This window comes from Canis lupus, chromosome 7 (genome assembly GCF_003254725.2).
Source record: "Canis lupus dingo isolate Sandy chromosome 7, ASM325472v2, whole genome shotgun sequence".
Lineage (NCBI taxonomy): Eukaryota > Metazoa > Chordata > Mammalia > Carnivora > Canidae > Canis > Canis lupus.
This window is the reverse complement of record NC_064249.1, coordinates 28,131,839-28,152,763: the sequence shown is the minus strand read 5'-3', so window position 1 is coordinate 28,152,763 and position 20,925 is coordinate 28,131,839. Positions and strand designations below refer to the sequence as shown.

At 39.1% G+C, this 20,925-nt stretch overlaps 2 long non-coding RNA genes across 2 annotated transcripts in view; one reads left to right on the top strand and one right to left on the bottom strand.

Annotated features, from left to right (window-relative positions):
• Positions 1 to 885: 885 nt before the first annotated feature.
• The window catches only part of LOC112648239 (uncharacterized), a 35,364-nt gene continuing 15,324 nt past the window's right edge, over positions 886 to 20,925 (bottom strand). Inside the window, exon 3 of the long non-coding RNA XR_003128848.3 lies at positions 886 to 1,169. This is a non-coding gene — a long non-coding RNA (uncharacterized LOC112648239). The remainder of the gene's footprint in view (positions 1,170 to 20,925) is intronic.
• LOC118355328 (uncharacterized) lies at positions 2,601 to 13,003 on the top strand. The gene is made up of 3 exons (XR_004817613.1): positions 2,601 to 2,760; positions 6,560 to 6,754; positions 12,708 to 13,003. It is a non-coding gene; the product is annotated as an uncharacterized LOC118355328 (long non-coding RNA).

Here is a 20,925-nt window from a genome sequence, read left to right as displayed (position 1 = left end):
GATTTCATATGCAGACATGCTGTTTTTACTACCGCTTCCAGTTTGTGCTCTACAGACAAGAATTATGATGATTCCAGTATTCTGTTTCTCACAGTTCCCATCAAAATGGAAATGATAATGTGCAATATGTTACAACTGTACATGCTACATTATATTTCTGTCAGGGAAGAAGGTGTGTCTTGATGAGGCATCTATGAAAAGCAAATCATGGATGAGAAACTGAAAGTTTACACTACTGAGGACTAGCAGAATATTCTGCAGATTGGCTTCTGGCTTCACAGGTTTTGCACTTCCATCTCTGCCATTTCTTATGTACTCCCAACACTGGAGCCATAGGACATGTTCCCATTTTAATATGTCCCCTGGCCCTGTACCTTTGTGCAGTGATAGTGGCCAGAAAGCACAGGTGGCCACAGGCGTTGGTCTGGATAATATTTCTACGTCAGCATAGCTAGCAATCGCTTTGTACACATGGAAATGACAGCAAACCTTGCAATTATGGAATGTATGGAAATGTATGGACAGGAAAGTGAGCATGTAGAGAGACAGTGGTCTTGACTGATTGAGGCTAAAATATCTTACTTTTGAAAATTTACAAAAACATATGTGGCCTCTCAGGGCCTTGGATAGAGTCCATGTAGCTGAAGAGCCACCTAGAAGCTTAAGTGTCATTAACTTCAGTGTAAATCATCCTCTGGGGTGAAATCTAAGAATAGGGTTTTACTCTCTCCCCTTATCTTTACAAGAGCACTAGAAAGAGCTAAGTCTGCTCAAAACTAGTTCTTCACTGAAATTTAGTTGGTAACCCTTCCAATTAGCTAATGCAATCAGACATGATCCATAACAGTTCTGGTGGTTTATTCAGAAAACTCAATAGATGGTAATCCCAATGTGATTTTTTAGGGGGTATTGAATGACTGAGTTAAAATAATGACAAGGCAGGTGAAATGAATTTGCTTTATATCTCTCCAACGAAGGATAGAATTGCTTTCCATTGAGACTGGATAATATGCTCTCACAGTTTTATTTTTTTATTTTTTTCTCACAGTTTTAATTTTGATTTTTCCCACTGTTCCCCAGGTTCCATCATTTTTTTCTTTGCATCCTTTTCTTCTTAGATTCTTTTCTTTCATCTTCATTGGTCTCTATGTTCTCTCGAGTACCGAGACCTGGGGAGATTAAAGTTTTAGTCAGTCCAGGCTGCTGTAACAAAATACCATAGGCTGAGTGACTTAAACAACAAACATTTATTTCTCACAGATCTGGAGGGTGGAAGTCCAAGATCAGGGTGCCAACATGGTTGGGTTCTGGTGAGAGTTTTCTTCCTGGTATGTGAATGGTTGGTTGCCTTCTTGCTGTATCCTTGCATAGGGAGCAGAGAGAGAGAGAGGGAAGGAAGGAGAGAGAGAGAGAGAGAGAGAGAGAGAGAGAGAGAGACAGCATCTTTCTTGTCTCTCTTCTAAGGGCACTAATCTCATGGTGAGGCTCCAACCTCCTGACCGAGTTACTTTCCAAAGGCCCTCCTCCACATGACAGCACACTGGGAATTAAAGCTTCAGCATACGAATTTTAGGAGACTCAACCATTTAATCCATAGCAAACAGAGTGCAGGGAACAAAGCATCCCCAACACCAACACTCACACCTACCTTGAGGTAATAATACACATCCTATCAGTTCCTGGATCTTTTTTTGTTTTGTTTTGTTTTTTTGTTGTTTTTTTTAGATTCTATTTGCTTATTCATGAGACACACACACACACACACACACACACACACAGAGAGAGAGAGAGAGAGAGAGAGAGAGAGACAAGCAGAAGGAGAAGCAGGCTCTATGTGGGGAGCCTGATGTAGGATTCGATCCCAGGACCCTAGGATCATGATCTGAACCAAAGGCAGATGCTCAACCACTGAGCCACCCAGGCACCCCAGCTCCTGGATCTTTGTACTGTCATGGTATGGTCTTATTTTCTTCCTTCCCTGAGTCTCCTTTCAAATACTTTCTATATATTTTCCTTTCTCATTCAAATCTCTCTGTGATGCACATTTTAAACCGATTTCATTTAGATAAGATGTTAGTGCCCTGCTGCTATATGTAGTATTTTGTTGGCTGCTGGCATTTGGTTGGACATACAGTAAACACAAGGTTAATCCAGTCACTTGGACATACTGGGAGGTCTTGACATAGATTATCCAGTCAAAATCTGTTTGTATTTTCTTGTCATTTTATAAAGTAAACTCAACTTAGACCAGAAGGGAAATAGTCTACCTTGATTTTTTTTCTTTTTTTTTCTCCTCCAGATGGGAAGAGAAAGGACAAGACATATTTCCTGTAAGAACAAAAAATGCCACCAAGTGCTTACCCTCCCTGTCTGACTTCTATTAGTTAGGAATGCAAATTTCACAAGGCAGAGCATATTCTCCTTATCAGGGAACTTTTTTGTTTCTTTTATGCTTCTTAAGATAATTTTCACTATGGTTCCCCTTTGCACATTTTAAAGTTTAAAACTAAAATGTTTCTGGCACATTTAAATTGAATTTTAAGGTAAAACTGTTACTCTACTTTTTAAATATATCTATAGCAATAATATGTACACTATCATCTATTTTTCAAGGAATACAAATCTCTTTAATAATTAGATATTTTTATCATTCTCTTTTCTCTTTAAACTGAGCAGGGAGCTGTATGTGAGCCTTGATCCCAGGAACCTGAGATCATGACCTGAGCTGAAGGTAGACGCTTAGCTGACTGAACCACCCAGGTATCCCTCTACAGTTATTTTTCATATGTAAATGATCAAAACTAATATACATAAGTTATCATTTTTGTAATTAGTGTGTATAAAAATAGTATTGGAAAAAATGAAAATTGCATTTCTTAGTGTGATGGGTGGTGGAAGTTTATGGTGTTTTGATCAATGAGGTGACACAAATATTTAAAATTGTTTCTTTGACACTGCAGAGATTATTATACCTGGGAACAATGCATGGTACTGATAGGGGTGGGAGACAGCTATACCTTTCTTTTGCCAAGTGGGAGATAGTCTATGGACAAAGGGAAGTCAGAAAGAGAAGGCCTATGAAGATCTCTTTGAAGACACCTATATAGGCAGATTGCTTTTAGGGAAGAGTAGATATGGAAGTTGAGTATCTGGAAATTGGTTTCCTTAAAACTGTGTTTGTAAAGAGTGAGTATAGCTATTTGAAAAAGCTGATTTATATAGTTCTTAAAGTAGTTCATGGTTCTTCTCCCCCCAGAGTAGTAAGAGATGGTGCATTAGGAAGCAATAGAACAATTATAGACATCTCTTTGGAGTGGGGGGGAAGCACCACTTGTTTTTAGATAAAAATTAAAAGAGCTTGTTTTTAGATAAATTTTAATCTTTAGGAATTTTGATCCAATTATATTTTGATTATAATAAAAACTTCATTTGCTTTGATTTCTGTTGCCAAACATTCTCTGATTTTTGAAAAGTAAACACCTTTTAAATTGCTCTAAGTTTGGTGAGCTAACTGAAGCTATTAATCTCAGCCCCAGTAACTGCTCCTCATTTATGCTCATGCAGGAGGTCCCGCCGATTATGAAATATCACAGACTATCACTTACAAATGAGAGAAGAAAATATACAGGGACCTCCCAAACAAAATGTACTAGGTTAATTTATATTGATATTATATAGTGATATTTATCACTGGCTTAAGAATATTCCTTGAGAGGGCACATGAGGTGATAAGCACTGGGTGTCATACACAACTGATGAATTACTGAACACTACATCCGAAACTGATGTAGCCAAATGTACTATATTTGGGTAGTTGAATTTAAATAAAAAATAAAACAAAATAATTTAATGGAAACTTTATTATCCAGGAGAAAAAAAAATGTTCCTTGAAATCAGTTTATGACTTACTTCAAAAGTCTTTAGTAGATGAAAAGTCTCAATAATTCCAAATTATCTTTTTTTTAAAGATTTTATTTATTTATTCATGAGAGACAGAGGGAGAGAGAGAGAGAGAGAGAGAGAGAGAGAGAGAGAGAGAGAGAGAGGCAGAGACATAGGCAGAGAGAAAAGCAGGATCCATGCAGGGAGCCCGATGTGGGAATGATCCTGGGACTCCAGGATCATGTCCTGGGCCGAAGGCAGGCGCTAAACTGCTGAGCCACCCAGGTGTCTCTCAAATTATCTCAATTTGTATCTCAATCTATTTCTTCATTTCCTAAATTTATAATTATATATTTATATTTTAGTAATCTATTAATAAATAAATAAAATTAATTTATTAATTTATTTTTATTTAATTTTATTAATTTCATATTTAAGAAGTAAAATACTTGAAAAGTCAGTTTTATGTACCTCATCATTGTATATAAAACTGGTAAGCGGGATCCCTGGGTGGCGCAGCGGTTTGGCGCCTGCCTTTGGCCCGGGGCGCGATCCTGGAGACCAGGGATCGAATCCCGCATCGGGCTCCCGGTGCATGGAGCCTGCTTCTCCCTCTGCCTGTGTCTCTGCCTCTCTCTCTCTCTCTGTGACTATCATAAATAAATAAATAAAAATAAAAAAAAAACTGGTAAGCATAAACTTACTAACTGATATAAAATACAGAATAGCACGCATAGTTTTATTTAAGCCCTTTAATATTAAATCAAAAGGGAGTCTACATCAAAGTAAATTATAAATTTAAAATAAAGTTAAATTGACAATTTATTATACATTATTCAATTTATTTTCAATTTATATTTATTCCATTTATATTTATTTTAGCAAATAAACCCTGCTTTCAAAACAAAGGAATCTGATTTTTTTCTCTATAATTCAGAAAAGTGAAAACCAGTGAGGTCCTACTATAAACGAACTATTTGTTTTCAGTTATCTGGCATGACATATTACGTATTTTTAACTAAATTTTTAGCTCTTCCTTGAAGCCCTGTACCAAAAGTTCAGATGTATTGGGGAAAACATTGTCCTTGGAGCACTTGGCAATCAGAACTCCAGTCCAGATGTGGTGTGTGGTGTCCCACCTGGGTTTTAGTTGAATGGGGAAACATCTTCCATCCATAGGTCAAGCAGCAGACCTGCCTAAGCAAAGCTGGTGATGTCAGAGCCCAGCCCAAAGCCTGGAAGTGTTGTGGAGGAAGGAACAAAGGAGGGAATAGGAGAGGGAAATACAGAAAGAAGGGTAGTAGGAGGGAAAAAAAAGAGATGATGAGAGAAAGAAAAAAGCCAGTAGTGTGCTAGGAAAGGACAGGGCGGCACCACTCCCCCTTCTCTGTGATAGTGCCATCGTTACCTAGGTCTATTTAGGGAACTTTCCAAAACACAGAGAAGCTTTGTGGGTCTGGCTCTCAGAACTTATGCAACCAATTGTTATGGGAACAGCCTGGAAATTTCAGAAGAAAGCAGAGTTCTCAAGAGGTTGACAGTTTGACCAAAGGATCAAAGGTTTGGTGCAGTGGGGCTAATTTTCAGAAAGCCTTCTCAACTGTGAAGATTTTCCTTCTTGTTATGGCAGTTAAGACATGTGAAAATAGTAATTCGAGGCACTTATAAGCAGCTTTCTTCTTTCTTCACAATGTTCTATGAATGTCAGTCCTCTTCGAACCCATGAAAACAAAGTAGGCGGTCAGGATGATTACCCCCCCGACCACTGATAAAAGGAAAGGGAAGTACAGAAATATGCAGTGATTTGTTTGGCTTGCCAGAAAGGGAAAGTCACATGGTTGTATTACAAGTATTATTGCCTTCTGATCAACAAAGTACATAAGCAGCATTGCTGTGTGGGGGAGGAAGGAGGAACTGCATGATTAAGAGTGAGATGAGCAATAGTCAGATGGGTGGGGAATGAAATCCTAACAGTTATTTGAGATTCTGAGGGCTCCAAATATATTTATCAGACCAATAAGATCTAAAAGCCATATAACAAGATTAGGGAAGTCTATAATAAACAGAAACTAACATAGTCTGTTGCTACTGAAAATGCATGTGATGGGGTACCTGGGTGGCTCAGTGGCTGAGCATCTGCCATCGGCCCAGGGCATGATCCCAGGGTCCTGGGATGGAGTCCCGCATCAGGTTCCCTGTAGGGAGCCTGCTTCTCCCTCTGCCTATGTCTCTGTCTCCCTTTCTTTGTTTCTAATGAATTTTTAAAAAATGTATGTGATAACTAATAACAGCTCTCTTAACCTTTTTTTTTTTTGTTTCATTAACAGGATATAAGGTAGATAAACCAAGTATTGGCCAGAAATCCCTAATAACCAAAAGATGTCTATTATTTATTTAGAAGCTAAAGAATGGAATAAAAAACCCATTTCCCCCAACATTTTATAAATCAGTTTTGGCTGCTGAGACTAACTCAGAAATAGAGGACCTATGAAAACTTTGCCATTGCACCAAGTCATTCTGGTTCATTGGTCCTGTAGTTTGGATCAGTCTTTACGACCATATTCTGGCATATCAGGTCAGGAAGTCAAGGAATTGGCATGTGTTTTTATTATGCTTAAATTACCTGGATTTAAAATGCATTAAATATCTTCTGATTTCTTTTCTTTGGTTGTACAAGAACGCTTGAATTGGATCTTGTGACTGGAAACATTAACTCTCTGTGTTGATCACCTGGAGACCTGTTTTCAATCCTCTGAAGATCGCCAAGTGAAGGCCTACCCCTTGAAAGTCTTAAAAGTAGAATCTTTCAGGCTGTAAAGATTCAAGAGCCCGGGATGTCCTGCGTGGAGTACTTCTGGCCTCAGCCACCCAGGTCAGTTTCATCTATTGTTTGATTCTGCATACAACAGCCAGACCCCAGTTTCCTCTTGGGACTTGCAGATAAAGCCATCTCTTCCCAAATTAATGAAAGTGAAAGAATTAAATTATTGACAAAGAACTCCTTCCGGTGCTACATATCTCCCTTCCATCATAATTTAAGAAGGTTAAACTTGATGCACAAAGCATATCCTGAGGATGACTGGCTATTGTTGAAAGGGCTTAGATACCAAAAGAGCAGAATGGGATAAGCTGGGTTATAGTCATCTAAATGTCTCTCGAAGGAACACTAGCACTAATATCAGTTCCCACTGCAACTAAATTAAGATGGCTTTTCCAGAAGGAGTTAGCATTCAGCCACAGTAAATTTATGATGGAGGCTTCCAAAAGTGACATGTGTTTCTCCTCACTTACTCCACTCATAATTTCAATTAGGAACACACTGATTAACCCCAGAACACAGTTTCTGGGAGAATCTTACTTCTATTATCCTAATTTCATGAACTCAGAGAAAAATGGAGTAGCTTATGATTTATTATGGCAAATTATGCAAAGCTAAACCTCTGACAGGCTGTATCTATAAAAAGATATGACTGGCCATTATTTATTTTTTTTTGGAAGGCTGAGGGAGCTCTGAATTCAGAGGCTAAATGAACTAACTGCCCCAGGACTGCCTTATAGATACAGTTCATTCAAGTAGGAGAAAATGCTAAATATCAGGTTGAATTTTGTCAGCATGGTAAGACATTTATCTTAAAAGCATTTAAGAGGAAAATGTAGCCACAATTCATTAGAGTTTATACATAAGAGGGTGATGAAATGCAACAGTATTGCAAAGCCAGGTAAAATAGAATGAATGAACAAATTCCTTGCAGGTAAGTTCTGTAACAGTATTTGTCTATCTTGAACTATTCACCTTTACCCCATCTCTGCCAGCACTGCTCTGGCCAAGCCACCTTGCCGAAATCTTCACTTCCTCTGAGGCACCTTGTATAACCACTTTTTCATAGCTACCACGGTGATTTAAAAAAATGAGGTGGTGTTATCCCTGCTTATTTAAAACCTGTCAAAATTCTCATTACACATTGAAAAAAATTCAGATTCTTTCAAACCAGATTTCTTATCAAGTCTTTCTCCAATCATTATTCTCCAACTTTCTGTACCATAAAACATTTCCGTCTCAGAGCCTTTGCACATCACAGGTCCACTGCCTGATGTTCTCTTTCCCCTACATTTGATCAGACTATCCTCTCCTGATGGCAGTCAGGGTTCAATTCTAGCCATCACAACAAAAGTAGCCTGCAGATATATTTACCATCCCATTTATCTTGTTTCATTTTCTTCACAAGTCTCTCATTACCTGAAATTATCTTCGTTTGCATGTTTAGCGCCTTTCTTCCCTACCAGAGTGGAATCTCAAAGATCAAGAACAGTTTGCTCTGTTCACTGTTGTATTTCCAACATTTTGACATATAGAAAGAAAATGTGCAATCTTCTAAATCAAGATTCCAGATGACTTGGTAGTGGGTAGGCTTGTGATCAAGACAGCACGAAGTTAAGGGTATATGTTGTAGCCAGATAGTATTAGGAATGGTTAAGGAACAGAAGGTAAAATTATGGGCAGTATGACATTGTGGAAAGTACGTGAACTTGGAATCAGACCTGAGCTCAAATTCCAGCCTGCCACTTACTAGCTGTTCGACCTTGGGTGAGATACTTAGAACTTCAGTGAGGCCCTATCTACAAGAAACAGAGAACCAGCATTTACAAATGACTATGTTACAATGTTGTGAAGATTAGATGACATAATGCATGTAAAGTGGCTATGTCTGTGCCTTCTACATATAGGATCTCAATAAGTCCTAAGTTGACAGACATTGTTGGTTACCTGCCTAATAGCTCTATTTTCTTTTTCCTTGGTAACACAGCCCTAATTTTCTTTTCTCTTTAAAGATTTATTTATTTATTTTAGAGAGGAAGAGAGAGAGAGAGAGAGAGAGAGAGCAAGCACAGGGTGGAGGGGGGAGCGGAGGGAGAGAGAGAATCTCAAGTAGACTCTGAGCTAGCCCAACTCAAGACTTGATCCCAGAACCCTGAGATCATGACCTAAGCTGAAACCAAGAGGCAGTGGCCTAACTGAAAGAGCCACCCAGGGACCCCCAGCTCTAATTTTCTTTTGATCGTTAGATTTGTTTTACTTTTATTTCAAAGCCATATAATTGTATTATGTAACTGTCAGTATTGATTTTACATATAAATGTCAGTTACTTTGCCTTTTATAATCTTCAGACCACTTGAGTATCTTTGAATCAAAGGAAGTATTCCTATTCTTCTTGTTTTTCTGATCAATTTTTCCAAAATTTAAATTTTCTCTGGTACATAGCCCTAATTTTATCCAGGGTTGTAATGCCTAGGCCCAGGTGTGAATCATGTTTGATCTAAGATGATCCTAAGTAACTTGTTCTTCTCATTTTCCCAGACTCTTTTGCAATTATAAGTGGTGACCCAATTGTGGGTGATGAAACTAAGGGGAAGTTGGCTCTGTCCATGTGTGTGTGTGGGAGGGGTGGGTGTGTAGGCAAGTAGAGCATTTAAAGGTGATGGTAAGAAGATACATGTTACTGTACCCAAAGTTAGCTGGTTCAGTGTCATCTGGATATTTTCAAAGTGAAAGCAGGGACAGGTTGTCAGTTTCTTTGAAGTCATACTTTAAACATGGGAGAGGTTAGGAATCGAGATTTTAAATTTCATTAATTAAATCTGATACTCAGGGATAGCATTCTTTCCAAGACATTGGCTATATTTTATTGTGGAAAACAATAGCTTGTGTATTTATCAGAAGCCAAGTTTAAAAAGAAATCTGCTTTTAATTTTCAATGTTAACCTCATTTTACTTCCTTTTATAAAAACAAAATATATTGTTTATATTTTTGGATATTTGAGTAAAGAACAAACAGCATTCACAAAAAGCTGCATTTTAAAAAACCCTATTGTAGATTTTAAACATTTAAAATGTTTGTAAGAAAAATGACTTAAAATAAAACTGACAAATTAAAAATGTTCTATTATACCATGTGCTGTATAAAATAGACCATGCTATATTATTGGAGGCTAGAATTTTAAAATAGCACTATTACAGTTTTAGGTATTTGATTGTTAATTTAAATAATAATGAGTAATATTTATCTAGTGTTACTATGTGCCAGGTACTGTTCCATGATCTTTGTCTATATTAACTCATTTAGTCTTCTCACTAACTCTGTGGATTTGGTACCATGGTCATCCCCAGACATTGACTAATTTGCTCCAGCAAAGCAAATCTGAACCATAATCAGGCTCTAGATTATGCTCTTTTGCCCACTACACTCAGCTGCCTCCCAAGTAATATTCAGTATATTTCATATGAGAATAATTATATTACTTGTTAACTTGTGCTGAGCCACATTTTTAATACATTTCCTGTTCAGTCCTTTATCTGAGTATGTAAAGATACTGTCCCTTTATCATCCCAAACACTTTGGGATAAATGGATTTGCCACTTTCCCTTACTCTATTCTCCCAGTAAGCTAACAAATTAGGAGGTAGATCACTACTACCCTTGTGCACTCAACCAAATAGAACAAAACTCCTCTGGGTAGCTCAGTCATTTAAGCATCTGCCTTCAGCTCAGGTCATGATCACAGAGTTCTGGGATTGAGCCCACATTGGACTCCCTGCTCTCCTCAGTTGGAAGCCTGCTTCTCCCTCTCCCTCTCTCTGCCACTCCCCCTGCTTGTTCTCTCTTTCTCTCTCTCTCTCCCTGTCAAGTAAAGACATAAAATCTTAAATAAATAAATAAATAAATAAATAAATAAATAAATAAAAAGAACAAAACTCCCTCTGAAGAGAATCTAAAGCCAAAATTCTCACCCATTGTAAGAAGGGATCAGTTGCCCCTTGGGAACAAATTAGAAACCATTGCACTGACCATATTCAGCTTGTAAAACTCTAGTTCAAATTTTGCTATTTCTATCAATTCACAGCCTGGATTTCAGGTGTGTGCATATCCCCATCTCCTGGGGGAACCACACAAGTGTTGTCTTTCCATTTTTCTGTCATTGAGATTCAGAAAATGTGAACAAAGCATGTAAATTACTGACCTGGATTTTATGGATGGAACAGAAGCTCCAGAGAGGGAGGAGGACAAATTGCCCCTATAGTCATCTGCATATGATTAGGCCAACTATGGGTGGAGAAAAGAGGTAAGAGAAAAGCAAGAGCCAGAAGTATTTAATAGAAAAGGGCAGAAACTATAAGAGTAGAATGTACAAGGAACAGAAGACTTGAGAAGAATGAGAGAGTCAGGGGGTCTGGGTCTGGGGGATGGGATGAGTCTTTAAAGAATGTTAGGGAAGAAGTCTGTTCTCCCAGGCTCTCACTTGTAGAAGCTACAGTTTTAAAGGAAGCTGCCCAGAACTGCCTCTCTCCTTGGAGACTCTTTAGGCATCAAGGAAATAAACAATTAAGCGTAGCCCTAGCCACATCCTTTTTCTCCTGGCATTTGCATCCTTTCTCCATTCTTCAAACCTTTGATATTACTCCTTAAGTTAATCACTCATTTTCTCTTTGCAGTGTCCTGTCCCTGCATCTGCAGCTCTCACCCCTGTGAAGGGCTGCTGGGTGCTCCTTAAGCAGCTGTCCTGGCCCAGATCATGCTGGAGAGCTGATTTTCCACTTCAGGGACAACCACAAGACAGTTCCTAAAATGGCAGTCCCAGCTTGCTCCCCATGATTTTTCTCTTCCTCTCACTTGCAAGTTTTACTTTTAGTTCCTTGTGTGGAACTGAGCTAATTGGAAGAAGAGGTTACTAGAGCTAGTTTGGGGCAAAGTTCTGGAGGAGATTTTCTGGAATTTCTGCAGCCCCATGATGTAGACTGACAGCTCCCACTGCCTCATCTTCCTTAGCATCCGGCGGATGAGCTCCTGCCCACCACTATTCCTGAGTCTGGTCCCACAAAAGTTTCTAGTCACCTCCCAGTTCATGACTCAAATGCAGAGGGTTCAGCCTTTTGTTAATTGAATACTTTTGGATCACATATTTCTTTTCTTCATCCCCAAATCTTTGTGCCACATATTCCTCTCTGATTATTCCTTCTCATTTCCCTCCTACTGGTTCCTCTTCCTCACCCTTACATTGTGACATCCCTGAGCTTCTGGTATGTCATCCTCTACTTTTCCCTCGCCTTCTTCCCTACATGGGTTGAACTGGGTCCCTTCCAAAAAGATTTGTTAAAGTTTGATCCTCTAATATCATAGAATGTGAACTTATTTGCAAATAAGGTCATTGCAGATATAATTAGCTAAGTTAACATAAGGTTGCAGTGAAGTAGGGTTGGCTCTGAGTCCAATATGACTGGTGTTAGCATAAGAAAAGGAAATTTAGATGCTGCATATTTAGGGGAAAGGCAGCCACTGGAAGACAGAGGCAGGGATCCAAGTGATGCTGCCACAAGCCAAGGAGCCACTGGAAACTAGAAGAGGCAAGGGAAGACTCCTCTATAAGAGGCTTCAGAGGGATCATGGCCCTACCAACACTTTGATTTCAGACTTCTAGCCTCCAGAACTGTGAGACAACACTTTTTGTTGTTTTTAGTCCAGCGTGTGGGTACTTGGTTCCTGTAGCCCTATGAAACTTACTGTACTCCCCTCCCCTCCTCACTGCTCATCACCCCTCCCCTTCTCACCCCCTCTCCTCTTCTTCCTTTCCCTTTTCCCTTTTCTTCCTTTTCCCTGGATAACCATAACAGAACTCCCATAACTTCCATCACCACATAAATTCTGACAAATCCTGAACTCCCAAACCAAGTTTATTATTTCTTCTTCATCTGGGTGTCCTGCAGGTATTTGAAAGCTCAACACATTAAAAACAGGACTCAAACTTACTTTTCTTTATATGTTTTTGTTGCAGATTATACTTTCCTAGGAAGACTACCACAGTATGTCTCATTGTGATCTTGTGATGTGACATTATAAATCCTCTCATCCAGAGCTGAGGGTCTCTGTTCCCTTCCTGAACCAGGGTGGACCCTTGTGATTACCTCGACCAGGGAAGCAGAGGAGACCTTATGTAACTTCTATGGCTAGGTCATAAAATGTACTCAAGATCTCTCTTCTTGGAGTGGCTTTATTAGTTTTTGCTGTTCAATAAACTCTCGTTTATCCTTTAAGACTGAGAAGACATATCACTGCTTTGAAGAGCTTTCTTGGAACATCCCTTGTCTCTCAGTAGAGTTACTCTTTTCCTCTGCTCTAATAAAAACTTGCAATACCTCTCTTCATTAGAATGTTTTTTTTTTCTAGTTGTTTCTCCCATTAAACTGAGAAACCTTTAGCACTAGGACTATGTGCAAGGTTCATTATTAAATACTGGTGATTCCAAGAACAGTAGGTAAAAGGTAGTTATGCTATTCATTCAATCATCCATTTGTTCACTCATTTGTTTATTCCCTTACCAAATATTGCTTACCAATGTCACTCTATTCTTGAGGGAAGAGTGAGCATGTAGCTTTTCTAACTTGCCTTAGAGAATCTGAAAGCCAAAACCATTGTCTTTTGCCTGGAGAGCTCATAAGATACTTTAGGAACAAAAGTAACAAAAATAAAACACATGCTTATGAAGCCAAACAATGTAATAGCCACTTTACATATATCATTACACTTAACCCTCTCAAAAATATTGCAATGTAGATTTTATTGTTGAGTAAACTGATACTCAGATATTAAATAACTTGCCCAAGATTACAGTTAGTAAATGACATTGCCAGATTTAGGTCTAAGTCTGTTTGGTTCTAAAGTTCATTTTCTTTCCATAGTAGATCATATTTTCTTCTTCACTTAGCATCAGTGGTCATCTCCTTAGTAACTACTGTATCGTTACCATTTCAGGACCACTCAGGTATCCATCCACTGAAAAAGCCAGCTAGAGTGGGACCCTACCAGCCCTGACCACCTTCCCACTTAGCTTTCCAAATCTCCATTCCCCTAGCTTGCTAGTGAGTTGTACTTTATTTCCTTTCCATTCTGTTATTTGGAGGAATTCAGAAGGTGAATTTTCATGAGGCTGCACAGAAAGAAGTTCAATCAGTCAAGCCAAGATGGACTTGAGAAATTCTAATTCGAGACAGTCTTGCATTCAAATGGGGCATGCGGGAGAAAAGTCACAGCCGAGTAAGGGCGGGCTGTGGGAGTGGTGGTGGCATCTGTGTGTGGGTCTTTGTGTCCGCGTAGGAGTGAGGATGTAAGCACATGTTCTGTCTGCTGCAGAAGGCATGTGTGGCTGCAGCGGTTCTGGCTACCACTGAGCGTTTTCATTGTCTGTCTGTCCATGTGTTCGTAGGTACACATGTGGCTTCTTGGTGGGTGTGCCTGTTGTGTCTGTGTATGGGTTTCTCTGCCTGTATGTGGGAGTGCTAAAGGAAGAGCTAACTTCTGAATAGCTTTTCCAGATTTCCATCCAGGGCCCCAAACTCCAAATGACAATGATGTCAGAAGCATAAAAGAAATTTTCTATGGATACCTTAAGAACTAGGAGGCATAGAAGGGCCAGAAAATAGAATTGACAATGTCTTATATCCCCTTTCTTCTTCTCTTGCCAGTCTTAAACGCGTCTACTCCCCATCTCTACCTCAACCCTTCTCTATCCTGGTGAATTATTGTTCACTCTGCCTGGGCATCATCAAATTGAATGTTCTGTGTTCCTTCTAAACAGGAGGAGAGGACAGTGAGGTCTGGAGAAGACTGGCAGGAGAAATGTCTAGACAGAGAGCACAGGAAGCCAATGTCTACCCTGCCATGTTGAATCATCACATCAACTGCATGCCAGGCACTGTGTTCTAACACAGTCACACCCCTTCCTCAATGTTCCCAAATGGCAGACTGACACACTAGAGGAGATTAAGGTAAATTAGCAGTTGGAATTATATCAGAACACGAAACAAATCAATCCATGGAAGCAGCTATGTGAATTGAGGAATATAAGTTCTACTTGGGCTGTATCAAAGTAAAATTTGCAAAATTTTTGGCTAAAATGAAAAGTTTATGAAAAAATAAAGAGAAAAATCTATGAAAAACCATCTAATGTGAAGCTCCTACCAGTATTCGAATGAGATGTTACCAACCTCCAAATATTTTAACTAATCTCTGCTTTGGCGTAGGACTCTTATACTTTAACATGAAAAACTCTTATTTTTACACTTTCTGACTTTTGGATAGCTAGAGAAGGTACACTTCAGAGAGAGGGAGAGAGAGAGAGAGAGAGAGAGAGAGAGAAGACAGAAGACAAAAGGCAGAAGAAGGAGGGCTTCAACATTCCTGGGAGATACTGATAGGTTTTTATTTTTCTGTTGAGTGACAGCAATACAATGAAGACAGCAATGAGATGCTTCCTCCTAAATTGGAAATAGGGGAAATAAGGCTTGCCATCTGTGGGAGTAAGTCTGGAGACTATCTGTAAATATGTTCCTGAAGTGTTTGGGAACACACAAAACTCCAGTTAAGGTCACCTGGGTGTAATTTCAAGCAGGCAGTTCTAGAATGTGATTTTAATTTAGTAATTGGAACCCAACTGTGTTGTACTTTCTATGGAGAAAGAGTTGAATGAACAGAAGACAGTTCAGTCTGGACAAATGGAAAAGGGCCCTACAGCTGGGCAGTCTGGAGATGGGGAACTGGGAGATGCAGATGCTCAGTCACTGCAGGGTGCCATGGGATAGTGATTCTTCACCCACAGCCCCGCCTCTAGCATACAGATGAAACTTTGCTTGAGATCATATGTATTTCCAATTGCTTTTATTCTCTGCTCACTACGTTACATTTTTATTATGAGCTATTCTGTTAATGAGAAGGTGGTATTATGGATGGGGAGATAGCATTATTCTAAACCCTGGAAGAAGAATCTCCTAAGATAAGTGGAGGATGAGGCAGTCAATTGGATTGATAATTTTCAATCTACCATGACTTTGAGTAGTTTGAGACAGGCCTCCCTGGATTGATGGCAATGCACAAACACTAGCAAGTCACATCCAGCACTGGGTCACCTGTGAGGACTATCAGTAGAGATGAAGCTGATTTTCCTCCAGAAAGTAGTTTGTTGCTAACTAGATTGAACATTTATTATTGCTGGGTCATTACTTAGAAATAATACACAGAGAATGGGATAAGGCTTATCAGTAAATACATACTTCAAATATTTCTTCTTCTTTGATGTGAAAAGGACTCTAGCTTGGGCTACCTCAGGCTATTTCTTTTCCCATTCTACAGCCATTGTCCTGAATTTGCTTGAATCATTTTTTTTTTAATTTTGTGATGGAGAACTGAGAGGAAAAAGTGGGCCTGGAGGAGTAAGAAGACAAGTGTGTAAAGGAGATTTGCTATGGTTTGTGTGAGACGCAGATTGAGGAGAGAAATAAGAAGAAGTCTTGAAGGACTATGTATCAACTTCTTACAGTTTGAGGAAACAAAAGTAAAATAGTTGTTATTCTGAAATTATTTTGGTTGGGTGGAATGGAATATATTTTATTAAGCTCAACATCTGTATGAATCAAAACAACTGAGATATAGCTTTAGGAAGATTCAACAGAAATTCTGTTGCTTATTCTAAATGACTTTCCGCGAAAGTTTGATCTTGGATATTTTGATTCATATGCGCAAGGAACCCACTCTCTGCTCTTAAGATGCCACATGTTAGACCAGACTATGCTCTGGTGCTCCAGGCCATATGTCCAGCTATGGATTGGTCATTTTCATTTGGATTTCCCTTCAGCATCTCTGACCCAAGTAAGCTCATCATTTTCAATATTGCTTCTCCTGGCTTGTTTCTTCTCTCAGTGAATGTACTATTTTGTGCCCAGATTTCTAAACCAAACCCATGGAGTCTATCTTGACTCTTCCCTCTCTGATATCAACCTCTCAATTTGTTTATTTTAATTCCTAACTATTTCTAAAATTTCCCCACTCATCTCCATCCCACTGCCATGACTTTGGATCAGACCAACATTAACTTTCACTTGGATGACTGAGATAGTCTCCCAGCTGATTTTCCTGTCTCCAGCCCTTCCCTGACCCAGACCTCTAGATGAAAATCATGCCACTATTCAGTTGTGTTGTTGTTTGGACTCTGCCTTCCCTATATAGTTCTCTTTAAATATTAATCTTGAGGTTTCTTCTTTGCTTTGTGTGTGTATCATACTGATCAAAATCTTAAGTTTTCCCAAGTATTGCATCTTAATGTCTAGTCTATGTAATTTTTACCAACATTTTTTCTTAAAGCAGAGAATCAACACCAGTTGCTCTCTTTTTTCCCCTGCAGAGACCTCTTTCATCTAGATTTTCATCTAGCTGTCATGACCTGGGGCTTCTTTTATATCTCTCCATATTGGATACACCATTTGCTGGATCCTATGGCTTCCTGGGTTTTTTCTTTTTTTTTTTTTTGGTTTATTCCTGCAAGTGACAGCCTATAAAAAGATAAATGGAGGTACAATTTTGTAGTCTTCTCCTGTCTTAAATATATTTATTCTGTCCTTATGTTGATTGATAGCTTGGTTATAAAATTCTATGGTGAAGGCAGCCCGGGTGGCTCAGCGATTCAGCCCAGCCTTCGGCCCAGGGCATATCCTGGAGACCTGGGATAGAGTCCCACATGGGGCTCCCTGCATGGAGCCTGCTTCTCCCTCTGCCTGTGGCTCTGCCTCTCTCTCTCTCTCTCTCTTTCTCTCCTATGTGTGTCTCTCATGAATGAATAAACAAAATCTTTTAAAAAATTCTGTGTTGAATTATTCACAATAGCCAAGATTTGGAGACAACTAAGTATTTATCAACGGATGAATGGATAAAGAAAATGTGGTATATGCAAAAAGCAGAATATTATTCAACAATGAGAAAGAAGGAAATCCTGCCTTTTGTGACAACTTGGGTGAGTCTGAGGGCATTTTCCAAAATGAATTAAGTTAGACAGAGAAAGACAAATACTTCATATCCTTCCTTACATGTGTAACCTAAAAAAAGCTGACCTCAGGGTACCTGATGGTTCGGTTGGTTGAGCGTCTGTCTCTTGGTTTTGGCTCAGGTCACAAACTCATGGGTCATGAGATTGAGCCCCGAATTGGGGCTATGCTCAGTGAGGAGTCTGCTTGAAGTTTCCTTTGCTTTGTCCCTCCACCTGCTTGCTCTCTATCTCTCAAAAATAAATTTTAAAAATCTTAAAAAAAAAAAAAAAAGCTGAACTCATAGAAATAGACCAAATAGTGGTTGCCCGGGCTGAGGGGTGGGAGAAATAGGGAGATGTTTATCAAAAGGCACAAACTCCCAGCTATAAGATAAGTAAGTTCTGGGGGTCTAAAGTATAACAAGGTGACTATAATTAACAATAATGTATTATATACTTGAAAGTTTTTAAGAGAGACCTTAAAAATGTAATCAACACACACACACACACACACACACACACACAAAGGTAGTGATGTGAGGGGATGGAGGTGTTAACTAACCTTACTGTAGTAATCATTTTGCAATATATCTTTATCAAATCATGAAAAAACAAATAAAATAAATAAAATTCAAAGCTAAAACAAATTGATCCTTGAACTTGAAGATGCTGCTTTGTAGCACATGGTTTTACTGACAAGAAGTCTGCATTTGTCTCTGGAGGCTTTTCCACCCAGCTTTATTGAGATATAATTGACATACAACATTGTTAAATTGAGGGTGCACACAGCATCAATTTGAGACAGATAGACATTGCAAAATGAATGCCACCACAGCATTAGCTAACAAAGCCTCCAAGGCACAAATTCCCTGGATGCTTTAATGATCTACTCTTTTCATTTTTTTCATGTTTTCAGTAATTTTCCTAAGTGTGCTTCTTTTCTCATTTACATTACTTGGCATTTGGTGGAAACTTCCATTTCGGATTTGCCTTTCGGTTTGGAAAATTATTCTTGTTTTGTTTTTCTTTTTTTTTAAAATTTTTTTAATTTTTATTTATTTATGATAGTCACACACACACACACACACAGAGAGGCAGAGACATAGGCAGAGGGAGAAGCAGGCTCCATGCACCGGCAGCCCGACGTGGGATTCGATCCCGGATCTCCAGGATCGCGCCCTGGGCCAAAGGCAGGCGCCAAACCGCTGCGCCACCCAGGGATCCCTTGTTTTGTTTTTCTGATTATTTCTCTTCTCTCTCTACTCTCTCATCTCAAAACTCTTAATAGTTAGATGTTCAGTCTTCTGGATTCATCTCTTAAGTCTCTTATCTTTTCTTGTGTTTTCCATTTTTCTTCCTTTTTACTCCAGGAGTAATGGAAGTTCCAGGAAGCAAACTAGACAGTATCTTGCTATCCTTCTATTGGAGTTTTATTCTGGAAATTTGATTTCTAACTCAACTTGATACTCTCTTACATCATATGTCAATGAAACTAGAGGCCCTGTTATGATCCTGGACTCCTTTCCAAACTGCTCCTGCTGTGCATTTTCTACTTGGCTCCCTCTGGCTCTCTTGGTTTCCTCTTCAATTTACAGTCCTGCTTTTCACCTTTGCTTTTGGCACAGGAAGTTCCTGAACAATATTTTGTAAGCCGCTATTAGACATCTCTTTAGACCTCATAGGGCCTTGGCACCATGGAGACTCCCATAAGCACTGCTACTATCAGGCCCATTACTGTTGGCTGATCACAGCATGAAAGAATCCCCTATATTATCACTCTACTGATTTTTGTGTTAAAGGGATTTCTTTTATAAGTGAAGAACCCTCTTGTAATCAAATCACCTCTCCTAAGTTTTCTTTTGCCACAGATACAAAATTTCTCCAATCAGGTTTGGTGAAATGATTGGGTATTTCTCTTACGTGAAGTACAAATAGTATGAAAAAGTAACTGAAAATTTCATGGCCACTTTCTTACTGACTCCAATTAACAATGTGTGGCCTACAGAGTAGGCAGTTAGTTGTCCACAATGCATTGAACTCTGTCAGACAGAGCAGGATCCTGTCTCTGAGCACAGGGTTGGGTGGCTTATTTTTATTCCAGGCTAGATCAAAGCTATTATAATGAAATTGATGATACTAGCTGCACTGAGAGAAAAGGGCTGCATTTTGTGTTAGAGATATATATTGTAGATGTGAAAATAGATTCAGGGAAGTCTAGCAAATATATAATTGTGTGTTCCTGCCTCTCTACCTCTCCATATACTCTATACTGCCCGATTTGACCTCCCTTTTTTTTGCCACTTCAAAGCATTAGCATTAGAGCATAGTGGTTAAGGGCCTGAGCCCCAAAGTCAGGCAACTATGGAATTGAATCCCTGCTCTGTCACTTGGTGACTTTGATTCACTTAGTGACTTGCTCTGTTGCTGTGACCTTAGAAAGGTGACCATAATCTACTAGATCTACTCTCCACCCTTCTCACCCCCCTTATTTTCTTCCCTACTAGTCTGATATTTGTGGATTTATCCACAGGACCCCTTGATATGGGGTTGGTTTTGGCTACACTTAAGTATGGGAAGAGAATGAGGCTGGGATATCTATTCCCCACTTCCTTGGGTTTCCCTTAGGCCAGCTGCATGCTTCTGCAAAAGGAGATCCTGTCAGGTGATCATCCCCATTAGCTCTCTTCCTGGCTTCTGGTAATCATTCCCTTCTGCTCCAGGTTTAAGGATGGCAATGGCCCTAACATTACCCACGTCAGGGTCCTGTGTTATCCTTTATGAATTCCTTATACCCTGCCTATACTTTGGCAGACAGCTCTTTTATTAAAACCTCCTCCAACTAGTCCATTTTTGAGTGCTCCGTCTGTTTCCTGCTGGGACCCACAAATATATCTGAGATTCAATTTATTTTTATGTAAAATCAGTATAGGAATATTATTTGCCCCATAGACTTGCTGTGAGGATTGAATGAGATATTAGACCTAAGGCATTATACATCATATACAGAAGGCAGTTGATAAATTTTAGCTATTACTATTGTAGCTATGTCATTCATTTAAAAATAAGATTAGAATTTACCTTCCGTTGATTACACTTCTATGTTCTGTTTTTCTAATATTTATGCATATTGTTTCTTACATTATCCTATGGTAAGAAATGTGTCTTTCTCACTTTTGTTTCTCTTGTTTCTCATGTTTTGTCC